This window comes from Eublepharis macularius, chromosome 5 (assembly GCF_028583425.1).
Source record: "Eublepharis macularius isolate TG4126 chromosome 5, MPM_Emac_v1.0, whole genome shotgun sequence".
NCBI classification, from domain to species: domain Eukaryota; kingdom Metazoa; phylum Chordata; class Lepidosauria; order Squamata; family Eublepharidae; genus Eublepharis; species Eublepharis macularius.
The window spans coordinates 48,691,003-48,704,585 of NC_072794.1; the positions used below are offsets into that span (position 1 = coordinate 48,691,003).

A 13,583-nucleotide genomic window follows, 5' to 3' on the forward strand; every position below is an offset into this window, starting at 1 on the left:
GACCACTAAAGACAATGGGCTTAGAAGGATACAACTGCTTAGAATTGCACTGTCAGACTGGGAGACACTTTGGGACTGGGACTTTATGGAGCTGATGATGATTGTCTTGAAGACACACCAATCACTTTCACAGAATGTTCACTCCCAGCATTCCTTTGGGACAGTGACATGCATTGTTTCCTGCATGCTGGATATCATTTAAAGTGATCCAAATAAAAAATGTCCCTTATTACAAACCGTTGCTGTTCTTCCTGCTGAATGAGCAAAGTCAAGCAATAAAGAGATATCAACCAGGATCTGATCTGGTGGTCCCTTTCTAAAAGTATACAACTGGGCAAAATTTAACTGAGTAACAGTAATGACTAAAATGGCATCTTTTGTTCCTTGCCCTTGCTTTGACCTACATATCATCTCTCAGCCTTTTCAGAAGACAATTTGCAGAATGTGCTACATTAGCCTTTGGGACTTCTGCAGGACAAAAAAAAAAATAAAGAGGTGGAACCTGCATGCCCTTCAATATTGCACTTTGCAAGAAAAAAAGATTTTGTGCAAAGGACTTCTTATCAGCTCTGCTTTAAAGCAGCTAGTATTAAAAAAATTAGAGAAAATATACATAAATGTTTCTCCTGCCCGCGGAGATTATAAATGCCTCGAGGCAGCTCATTTTTGTAGAGTGTTTGCTGTCAAGAAGCAATGAAGTGCAAATGGAAGCCAATTGAACTTAGCAATTTGTTTACCCAAGAAGACAACAGCTGGAGAAAAAATGGTGGATTTTAATAATTAGCCAGTCACATTAGATAAGGGACACACTTGTATATGAGCTAGCATTACAATAAGGCGGCCGCTGCAAAGGGATTAGAAAGAATTAGCAATTAACCTCCTTCAGGATCAAAAATGTGTCTCCCTGGATGGGGAGATGATTGGGGAACTGTGTTTGGTCCAAAATAATACACTACGTTGATTTCTCCAACAGCTTGGTAGTTTATACTAGTTAACAGCTCTCAATATTGATGTGTGGAAAACAGCTCCAACACATGTTATTGCCCAAAGTGAAAATGACATAAGCAAGAAACAACATGGTCACTGATGGTCTATCAGGCATCCCAAGCAGTTACCAAGAAAGAATTCGTACTAACTAACAAAGAGTTACCAACCTTCAAGTGGAGGCGGAAGATCTCCCAGAATTACAGCTGATCATCATATCACAGAAATCAATTCCCCTGGAAAAAATGAAAGCTTTGGAGGGTGGACTTCATGGTACCATACCCTGCTGAGGTCCCTCCCTTCCTCTCCAAACCCCGCCTTCCACAAACCGTACCCTCAAACCTCTAGGAAATTCTCAACCCAGAGCCAGCAACCCCTGCAGCATGTATCTTGGCCTATGTTGCTAAACTCTGAGCAGACTGAGATGTTGCAACTGATATGAAGGAAACTGAGCCAAGTAATCCCTGGAGTACTGGCAGAGCTGCAGAAGCCACTTGGCCTGGATGAATGATACTATACCTACAGTCTGGTGCTATACCTACAGACTCAGTGGACCGGAGTCTCCCCAAGGCAGCCAGTGCCAGGCAATATTAACAAACTCACACGAGGGACTCAGCTGCAATGGCAGCTAAAGCACAGGAATGCCCACCCTTCCTGTGGTATCATATTACAATTTCCATGATTCTTTGGGGGTTTGTTCCTGTTTGCTAGTATTTTTGTGTGTTTATTAAGAATTTATAATAAAAAGGAGTCATGGTTTATATAAACAATCTCTCTATATAAAGACAAGTGTCCCAATTGACTCATCAATGCCCAGCCCAAATCCCTGGACGTAGAAATATGAAATTTGGGATGAACATTGCTTTCATGATGTAAACACCCACTAAGAAGAGATTTTAAGAAATTAATTCCCTAAGGGGGTAAAAAGGGGTAAAATGTGTTTTCCCAAAGGGATACAGCCTCTCTGTGTATCTAGGGGCCATTTCAATGCGAACTTCTCACGTGAACCTGCCAAAGTGCCCACTACACCACCCCTCCCTCAGTCTAATTCCACCTCACACATCTCACAGCCATCACCTCTTACTGCCCTCAAAAGAAAATTCCACAAACCAAAAAATGTTACATACCCATAAGTATTATAACTGGATTTAAAATCATTAAATACTGTAGTGAAGCATGGGTATCAAGCTAGTTTACAAATACGTATTAGAGAAGAATTAAGAGACTCTAAAGGAAGATATATGATTTTGAAAAGGCGAGATCTTTTGAAAAGGCGTGGAAGGTGAGATTTACACACTGATAACAATATGTCTCAACTAATTCAAGAGAAAAATATGTAAATCTTTTCCAATCTATTTTAGATTTTCAAGAAGGAGAAATAATGATCTTCAGAGACATGAATGGGATAATGGATCCAAAAAACGAGAAGTGGGTAAAAAAAGGAGGTAAACTTCCCCAAAATATGTTTAATTATATGGAAATGTTACAATTAGAAGATGCTTGGAGGATCAAAAATCCGAATACTAGAGGCTATACATTCTTTTCTGACAGACACCAAACATATTCAAGGACTGATATGTGCTAGATATAAAAACCTTAGTTATTAATCTAGACCACGGCTTTTTTTGAGCCGGAACACCCCAGAACGGTGTTCTGGCATATCTTTAAAAATGGCCTGTTTGGGCCATTTTGGGCCCGTTTATGGCACAAAACGGCCCAGATCAGGGCCCAAACAGCCCAGATCGGGCCATTGCCAGGAGAGGGAGCACCATTTTGGGGCTGTTTTGGCCATTTTGGGCCCATTTATCATCCGAAATGGCCAAAATGGCCTGGATCGGGCCAATGCCAGGTGGGGGACAGTTTCCCCACCTGCCACTGTCCTGATCCCAGCCATTTGGGCCCCGATCTGAGCCGTTTCAGGTCCATTTTGGGCCCATTTCAGGCCCCAAGCAGCCAGGATTAGGCCCGAAACAGCCAGGATCAGGCCTCAGGCAGGGAAACACTCCTTCACTCCTTCATCCTGTCCATTTTGGGCCCTTTCAGCCATTTTGGGACCAATTCAGGCCCAAAATGGTCAGGATCAGGCTTGAAACAACCAGCATCTAGCCCCTAGCAGGTAGAGAAAACTCCTCTGCATGGCAGCGGCCCAATCCTGGTCCTTTTGGGCCCCTTTCAGCCAGTTTGGGTCCAATTTGGGCCCAAACTGGCCAGGATCAGGCCCAAATCAGCCAGAATCAGGTACGAAATGGCCAGGGTCTCTGCTGGGCAGGGGTACACTCCCCTGTCTGGCACCGGCCCAATCCTGGACATTTTGGGCCCCTTTTGGACATTTTGGGCCCAATTTGGGTCCAAAGTATCCAGGATGGGCCCAAAATGGCCAGAATCAGTCCTCTGCTGGGAGAAGAAACACTCCCCCACCCAGCAGCGGCCCAGTCCTAGACATTTTGGGCCCTTTTTGGCCATTTTGGGCCCAATTCAGGCCCAAAATGGCCAGGATCGTGCCCATGATGGCCAGGATTGGGCTGCTGCCTGGCAGAAGAGTGCTCTCCCATGTGGCAGCATCCCATTCCAGGCCAATCTGTGACATTTTGGGCCCTTTTGGGGCCCGAAATTGCCCAGATCCGGCTACTGCCGGACCAGAGAGTGCTCCCCCACAGTAGCATGGCCCATTTGGGGCTGGTTCAGGCCTGATCTGGGCCAAATTTAGCCATATCCAGGCCAAATCGAAGCCCCTCATGGAGCACAGGAGTGTTCCTGGGGCAGCCACGGCCTGCATGATGATGTCACTTCCTGGAAGTGATATCATCATGCAGTCCCAGGAGCACATGCACGTGCTGCGCATACACGCATGTTGTGATAGGCACCCCTCCTCCTCCCAGGAGTTGCCCTGGGTGAGATTTCCCCCACCTCTTTCCCCAGAAAAAAAGCCTCTTGACAGTGCAAAGATACAATCACAAACCTTTGCAGATCTCAATCTGTTAGTAGTAAGTAACTTGGCATCAAAACAGAGGCAGAAAGGGAAGATATACATTACATTATAATCTTTTATTACAAGAAGACCTAGTAAAAATGGTTGCTGTTATCATATAATGTTTACCATTTACAATATCATTGTTTATTATATGTTTACTCTTCTTCTTTTGATGTAATTATAATTGTGATATGGTTTTGCTTTTATTTTTTCTGTTCTATTTATATTTATAAAAATTTTTTTTTTTATTTAAAAAAAAGAATTTATACACTGCCTCAAAAGACTTGTGCCTGCAGCCCACACAAAGTAGTTTAGATCTTAACCCTGGCTGGCTCTACTTACTTTCAATGTAGCAACAGTCAAACTGCAAGGCCTCTGTTGGATCCGATTTACATTTGGGGGGAAAGTGAGTCTCTATTTTATTTTACTTTTCAGTTACTTTTCAGTTTTCAGTTGTATTTTGGAAATGGAACTCTGGGGAAGAGTCCAGCCTATGTATATTCTCAACTCCTATCAACTTTGTACTGTGATTAAAACATATTAGACATTTTAACAGAAAGAATATGCAAAATATAAAACGGCATGGCACAAGAACAATAAATTTCTAGTCCAGTTAAATTCCGTGTTAAGTTGTCTTTAGAGGTTTCTTTTTATGTAAGAAGAACTTCAAAAGATTTCATTGGCAGGATCTCTCTGGTACTTCCTAGGTTCACCCTTACATGTGAACAGACACGCATGGCAGCTACATAACAATCAGGATCCAGAATAGGTCTATTCAGTTCATATTGCAGCTGGATGGACTCTATCTAGGGTTCCCAAACTCCAGACACAGCCTGGAATTCTCCTGGCATTACAACAGACTACAAAGATAAGTCCACTGGAGAAAATGGCTGCTTTGAAGGTGGAATCTATGATATTACAGCCCTGAAGAGTTCTCTCCTCTCCCTAAACTTCGTTCTAACCACATATTATCCCCAGGTTTGTAACCATAATTGTATTGCTTTACAAAGCTCATTCAGTAACGTGAACAGTATTATAACTCTGTATTTTAGTTGTCTGCACTGCAGCCAGCTGTCCTTTGCATGGAAGGAACTGGGAGCCATAAAAACAATTCCTGTCAGGTCATGCCTGGCAACTGACAGGAGTTTCAGAGGCAGGGACTTGGGGGCATGCCATCTTCTATGCTATGATGTCACTTTCAGAAAAAACAGGAACTCAAGGAATCGTGGGAAACTGTGGTAGAAGTTCTAAGTGGGTAGTCATTTTGGTGTGTAGTAGTACAGCAGGATTTGAATCTAGTGGCACCTTAGAGATCAACAAGATTTTCATGGTGTAAGCTTTCAAGAGTCAGCTCCCTTCTTCAGACAGAAAGTCAGAACTTCCTTCTTTGTATCTGAAGCTCTGACTCTTGAAAGCTTATATCCTGAAAATATTGTTGGTGTCTAAGGTGCCACCAGACTCAAATGATGCTGTTCTTCAGTAAAACCATATGGTAAAACCATAGAGTTTCTGCTGATTCATAGAGCTACCCAATGTCACATTCATGTTTTCCCCAGAAGTGACATCGTAGTACAGACACAGACTTTTTAAAAAATTTCTCCTGCCACAACTTGGAGGTACAGCAGGCAGTGAGGGCTGCTGGCACGAGGCCTCCTGCCATCGTAGTAGGTTTGCCAGGCAGCCTGACGACAGGCAGGAGGGTTGGGGTTGGGGTCATGGTGGGGGTGGCATCACAAGTGTGATGATGTCACTTCCAGGGAAAATCAGGATGTGACAGCAGGTAGCTCTAGGAATTGCTAGAAACTCTACAGTAAAACCATATTGTTTCTAGCATTTCCTAGAGCAATTCACTGTCACTTTCAAGTTTTCCCCAGAAGTGACATTGCCATGCTAGCAACCCCACTGTTTTTATTTATTTATTTTTAATTTCCCCTCGGCTGCTGCTAATTGCTGCAGAGGGCAATGGGAGCTCAGAACAGGAAATTTTCTGCTCCCTCCAGGGACTTGGCAGAGGCTTGGCAGCAGCGGGTAGGACAAATGCTTAAACATCCTACCAGTTAAAAATGTCACAAATGGACTGGTGACAGGCAGCAAGTTTCCTCAGTGACAGATGAGGACAGACCTGCAGGCAGCCGAGTAACCCAAACAGAATCCTGACTTGCAAGGAACCATGCTCCAAAACAAGAACAGACATAATCTTGACACCTGGCAGCAGCCATAATCAACCACCTTGGAAGGGGGTGACTGGAGGGAGGCCGGCAGGATAGCAAGAGCTGACAGCATTCACATCTAGCAAACACCTGTTTGCCATTTGGCAAACACCTGTTCATCTAACAGCAAACAATAACTCCCTATCACATCAGATAAAAAAGTTCACACTCCATTTTTCAGAACATCCATCTTAGATGACTCCAGGCCTGAAAGTGCTGATATCCTTTGACGAAGGTATATGTCTATATCTACACTTGCTACATTTCTTTTCCATCAATTGCTATTCCCTAAATGTCCACAATGACCTGCTGCAATTCTTCACCTCTAAGAGCTTCCACTTACAGATGTTAGGGGAAACCAAATGAAAAATGAAAGATGCTAAAGCCATAAAAACTGGTTGTCGTAGTATTCTGTAATCATGGGAGGGGAAAGAAGCTCTCTGTTCTTTCTAATTTTTTACTCCAAGAATGGATCTTACCATGGTCTTTATATGACTTCAACACAGACTAACCTTTTTGCTTATTACTATACATTGACCTGGTCTTGGGAATGATTCAGCAATCAGGTCAAGACATTTTTTTTAAGTTCAGTTTCCTTCACGTTTATTTAAGAATTCAAATGCATTGTTTTCTTTTAGCAGTAAAACTTCTGGTAGCAAACTTCTTGGATTTGCAACAACAAGGATCAGCAACCAACAGGGTCCAATCATACTGGATAAGGATATTCTTTATCTCCTTCTTGGAAGCTTCATCAACATATTTCTGGTAAAAGCCACCAATGCTTTGGAAATAGATTGCCTAATTGCGTATATCTGTGCTACATGACCTCCACCCTGCACACAGACTCAAATGTCAACTCCTGGAAAGCGTTCCTTGCCCAAAAGGAGTACTGGTTCAAGCAGTTTGTACTGCAGAGTTCTCAGCTCAGTCATTTCTAGGGGCCTTCCATTTACTTTAATGAGGAAATTTCCTCTTTTGCAGTGAGGAACTGCAGTAGCAGTTTTCTTCCTGCCAAAAACCTGCATACCCGGGACCAGCATACCTGAGGGACCGCCTCTCCCTGTACATACCCTGGAGAATGCTCTGATCAGCTGGAAAACATCTGCTGGTGGTCCCTGCTGGAGGCTCGGTTGGCCTCAACCAGGGCCAGGGCCTTTTCGGAACTGGCTCCAACCTGGTGGAACTGTGTCTGATGACACCCGGGCCCGTCAGGATCTTGTATCATTTCGGCAGGCCTGTAATACGGAGATGTTCCGCCAGGCATATGGTTGAGGCTAGCATGAGATCCTTACTGAGCCTCCCACCAGTTTCCCACCAAGTGTGGGGTTATACAGTGTCCACTGGCCGGCTGCCCGGCGTATGGGTACAGCATGGGGCTATGTAGTGCCCTTCGTTAGTTGACCCACGTATGGGTTACAGCATGCTATCTGTCCACTTTCCTCCCCCTGTATGTTGAAAGGCAGGAACCTGGAACTGACCCCATCTTGGGACAGTTATTATCCATGGATTTTATGATTTGAACTGCTGTTTTTATGAACTGTTGTTTAATATTTGTATTGTATTTTATAACTGTTGTACCTCGCCCTGAGCCTGCTTGCAGGAAGGGCGGGTTAGAAATGTAATTGATGATGATGATGATGATGATGATGATGATGATGATGATGATGATGATGATGATGATGATGATGATGATGATGATGATGATCTGGAGGAGTCCCTTGGCCGGCATGGCACCATCAGCAAGAGCAGCACCGAAAGCAGCAATCAGGTCAAGATTTAAATGTCATTAGACTAGCTGATAGAATCACATCCTGGATAGTTTGTGAACAGCCGCTCCTTGCCAGTAGGTCCAGTATCAAAACTTATAAGCTTGATTGGGAAGTTTTCTTAGTATTAGGGAGGTTTTCACTGTAGTACTTGTGGCAGGGGAACCAAGTAACACTAGAACATTTATTTGTTTGTTTGTTTGTTTATTTGTTTATTTTATTTGTTTATTTATATTCTGCCCTCCCCACACCAGCAGGCTTAGGGTGGATTACAACCAACAGACACATTAAAATACATTAAACAATTATTATAGGTTAAAAGCCATAAAAGGCCTTGACTGGTTTAGTATGTTCTTACGCTACAGTTGAAAAAACCACAACTTGTACCTCCTTAACAAAACTCGATGGTAGAATTCATTCAGCGTTATTTAATAGGTGGTTAATTTAAACCATGTAACATAATAAAATACAAGACTAATCTGTTTCAGAAGCCACTTAATATAACAAAATTGAAAGGCACCCATATAGATACTAAATGCATTACTCTAGTACTTGCTTGATAAAAATCAGCTGAAATTACTTCACTACTCTAAAAGATATCAGTGGCATCTTTGTAGAAACTTGTGTGTTTTTAAATCTAAAGTAAGAAATCTGCACAAAGCTAAGATAAAAAGCTATCAAAATAAAAAAAAAATACACTTGAGTGCAAAACAAAAAACTGAAATTGAACTGACAAAAAAGTATGAAAATGAAATATGGGAAACTATCAAGTTCAAAGATGGAGAAAAAAAGAACAAAGAGGTAATAAAAACTGTATGAAATTATATGTGTCTTGTTTTATAAGCTGAAATTGTATTTAGATTGGTCTTTTGAATCTATCAAGGAATAAAAAGTGGGAGATCTATACAAGAAGTGGAGACTGATTCATTAGAAATAACAAAACACATGAATCCAGCCAATTGCGGGGGGGGGGGGATTATAACTGCAGAAGTGAGATAGCAAAGAACAAAAATGAAATCTTGGAGGGGGGTGGGGAATTCTTCTATATCACAATACAACAAAGAGTACTGTGGCCAATATAACCTCACTGTAATCCAACCTGTGATAGAAAACAATTTTCTTAGCAAGCAGGCCCCTTGGAAATGAAGACTCTCTTCCCCGGAATCCACTGGCAATCCCAAAAGTAATTGCAGCATTGCTGCTATCCAGTCCTCAAGTTAGATCCTTGGGCTTCTCTATGGACAGACACACCAGAGAAAAACGTTACTCAGTGAAATCACATAGGCCAGATCTGGAAGAAAAAGCAGGGGTAGGTTTCAAAAGATTGGATTGCCAGTTATCAGTGCATTTGCTGCATAGGCTGTCTCTTTAAAATGGCCAACAAGGAAAGCAAATGGGCGACACTCTGGGCCAAGCTACAAGTGACGAATGACACTTGAACGGCAAGTGTATTTCTCCCTGCTCACTTGCCCTCCACTCAATCCACTTGCCATTCAAGTGTCATTCGTCACTTGTAGCTTGGCCCTCAGTGAGGGAAACCTCTATGAGTTCACCAAAAGTGCTAGCGAGATAGTGATGATATTTCAGGAAATCTTCCCCACAGAGGAGGAGCAAGCTTGACAGTTTCCTGCCAAGTTGCACCAGGATTCCCTGTACCCAGGGATCTTCAAGCATGTTCAGCAGCTTCATGGATGCCAGGGAATTGTAATTTCCCCATAATTACTAAAGACCCAGAAGGTCCCTAAAGCTACATTTCTAGGGATGTCATCACCCACAATGGTCTTCTTTCCAAACAAAAGCCACAATAGCAACATTCATCATCACAACTGCAGATTAGGGTTAATCGGGGAAAGGGAAGGAGCAACAAGGGACACTTTCAAGTGGTAGCCAGGATTCATTGTACCGTTGTTCTCTCAATGGAGGGTAATTAAGTAGTAGGGTGAGATGGGCAGGCCTCATACAGATCCCTATGATGCCATCACGAGTGAAATGAAGCCTGTAGATTGGCCTGATCTGCATCAAGCATGCATGAGCTCATTTTAAGTAAACTCATTCTGAAGTGAGCCTAGAGAAACTTGCCCATCACTCACTATTAACTCTGAGATCTTGTTCAAGAAAAATCTGAACAAGATCAAGAATTGATGGGAGGTACAGGAAGTCTCGATGCTGTATCACTGTTGGATCTAAGCAGGTGTGAATCATTGTGAGACTCATGTCAAAAGTATGCAAATACAAAACATTAATATAAGAAATGGAAGAATAAAATATCTTAAATACTATGGCCCTTTTCACACTGCTTACCTTGACTTGCAATGACGCGGAACATCACGCTAAACATGCGGAAGATCGCATTTTCTTGCACGAGATTTGCGCGACATCGCGCAAATCTCGCACGAGAAAACGTGATCTTCTGCATGTTTAGCGCGATCTTCCGCATCGTTGCAAGTCAAGGTAAGCAGTGTGAAAAGGGCCTATATTTGCATCATTTTTAATCAGTTGAAAGAATCAACATATTTATAGAAGATTGCATATATATTGCAAGAGATCCAAGAATTGGGTCAGGAGGCACTTGGTACTGCAACCTAGGCAAGTGTGATTCTGCTCAACAGCTTGATTGTTTTTTGTTTTGTTTTTAATCAGTTTTATTGAATGGGTTAACATACATTCCATAGTACATAAAATAACTACATTTACCCTTTAAGTATATATGCCCCCATCCCTTCCCCCTCCCCCTTTTCCCTTTTTGACTTCCAACAGCACTATAACCCCTTTATTTCTTATTGTTATCCTCAACAGCTTGGTTGTTGACTTCTTGGCAACTCTGTGCATGCTACTGTAATAAAAAACAATTGTGGGATACAAAAATATAAATGAGGACAAGTTGCTTTGGCTTTTTTATATTGTGATTAGAGATGGGCACGAACCTAAATACGACCCCAAAAACCCCACGAAACAGGCCAGTTCGAGGTTCGCGAACCAGGGTTCGTGGAAGCTCCTTTCCATGCTGGTTCGTTGGGTCGTATTTACAGGGCAGTTTAAATGGCCATTTCCCCAGCCCCAGCCCCACACTTACCTTATCCTGCAGTGCAGCATCCTTCCTCTCCTCCCAGGAGGGGTGGGAAGGTCGTTTTTGGCCTCTTCTGCCACCCTGGGAGCCTGCAGGGCAACGGAAGAGGCTGAAAACAGCCTTCCTGCCATTCAAATGGCTGCTGCGGCAGCCATTTGAGGGGCAGGGAGGCTGAAAATGGTCTTCTCGCCCCTCAAATGGCCACCACAGCAACCATTTGAGGTGCAGGGATGCCGGGTTTTGGCTTCCCTGCCCCTCAAATGGCTGCCACAGCAGCCATTTGAAGGGCAGGAAGGCTGTTTTCAGCCTTTTCTGTCGCCATGCAGGCCCCCAGGGCAACGGAAGAGGCCGAAAATGGCCTTCTTGCCCCTCCTGGGAGGAGAGGAAGGACTGCGCTGCAGGATAAGGTACGTGTGGGGCTGGGGGGGTAGGAGGGCTGGAGTTTGGGCAGTTTAAAGGGACCTGCTACTTGCAAGGCAGGAAAGGGCCCTTTAAACTGTTAAATGCCCCTTCCCCTGCCGCTGTTAAGGCCAGAAAGGGCCATTTAAACTCCACAAACCACGAACCATGAACTGGTTTGTAACTGGTCCAGTTCTGTGGTTTGTGGTTCATATTTTTTTGTTCCATGCCCATATCTAATTGTGATATCTACTTGATTGTATTTCACTGTGTGATTAACAAATGCCTCTCATTTCCTCCATTAATATTAATCTCCATTTTCATGCCCTTCACACTACCTATGAGGACTCTAGAACATCTAATGCAATATTATCCTAATAACCTGTAGTCAAAATAAAGTCTGATTTGAAAATACCACAAAAGATTGGTAAATCAGCTAGTGACAGAAGATTATAACCTCAACCTTATGGCGTTCAATATAAATTACTTTAAACAAACATCATTTTTTTCTAGAAAATGAGGCACAGACTATGTGTTTGTACTAAAATGAATTTTTCCATAAAATAATCACATCAGTGTATGGTATTTTCAAAAGCATTCAGCACAGGATTGAAATGAATTTATCTTTCAAGCTAATGGATAATCATCACAAGCATGCAGAATATATTGTGTTTGTGCGGATGAAATCTCTAATACCAATTGGTTGAATGGTGTGATAACAAAGAATGTTCCCAAGCATTCTAACTGTTCAGAGGGAAAAATGCTATTAGAAAATTTGCTATTCCAGGTTATATAAGGGAAGGGAAAGTTGCCTCTTTTGCTGGGATTTAAACCTTACATGCCACTATGACAGCAGAAGCTATGAGGAAATGCTGACAACTGTGAAGAGTTCCTTCAATGTAGGAAAGCTAAAGGAGCCCAGGAACAAAGTCACTAAAGGAAAAGTGAAAAATATGTTATGAACTGATAAACAGGAGCCCCAAAGATGGGAATGTAAAGGAAAAGGTTTACAAAAAAGGGCAGATATGGAAAAGTGAAGCATGAAAGGGCTAATGAGACTAAAGAGTGTCTAAAGAAATCTCACCACATATAAGTTCGGGGGGGCTATATGTTGGAGGGATGAATGAAGAAGGTAAGTGGTGTGGTGGATAAAGGACAATGTGGCAAAACAGAGTGAGGCAAAATAGGCACTGGGCTAAAAAAAAGATGACCGGGGGAAACAGATAGTGGTGAAGAAAAGAGAAGTCAAGGAGAAAATAGGCTGGGGGCAAAAACTCTCCTAATAATAATAACATTAAGAATAATAACATTTGATTTATATATCACCCTGTTATTATCCCCACAACAGACAGCAGGATTTACAGACAGCAGGAGCTAAGCACAAATAACAGTAGACATGGTGGGAGGGGAAACAAAGTGTGTCTACACCCTAAGAGGACTGCTGTTTATTTAAAAGTTGCACAGATTAGGACTTATGCCAGTCATGGCTTTTACAGTATTTATAGTATTCCTTTCTCACTGAGACTTAAGGCGGATTATACTGTTTGAGTCAGTACAGTCAGTTTCAAAGACATTTCAATAAACAGGATATATGAATGCAAATTTGCAAAGCTTTACAACTAGCAAGTATATAATACAGAGTTGAAGAAATGCCAACACAGAGCATAAGAGATTCTAAAACTGACACATTAAACAACACATAAACTATCTGGTAGGATCATGCATACAGTAAAAGACAGTACGTAGAAATAAAGTCTACAGTCCCTATCCCTTTACTTATGCATCTTTTTGAGACCACTTCCTTACAGTACAGCCTTCTTATCTGAGTAAATAGCCCTCTCGAATAATTCAGTTTTGCGTAGATTTATTTATTTATTTATTTATTTATTTTATGTTATTTATAGTCTGCCTTTCTCACTGAGACTCAAGGTGGATTACACAGTATGCGATTAGTACAGTTATTTCAAGGACATTTCCATAAACAATGCCATAGGGGAAATAAACACAGGTTTATGAAGACATAGAAACAGAACATAAGCAATTCTAGGGCTGACAGTAGACCACACGAAGCACAAGTAGCTCATAGGAGCACATATTTAAGACAACAGGTAGCACATAAGGCAACATAGTGGTGAAGTCTATGGTCCTTAACTCGTTAGCAAAGCATCTGAGAGCCCCTTCCTACA

At 42.3% G+C, this 13,583-nt stretch overlaps 1 pseudogene; it reads right to left on the reverse strand.

The window, feature by feature from the left end:
* Positions 1–6,752: 6,752 nt before the first annotated feature.
* Positions 6,753–7,190, reverse strand: LOC129330322 (40S ribosomal protein S16-like; annotated as a pseudogene).
* Positions 7,191–13,583: the final 6,393 nt, after the last annotated feature.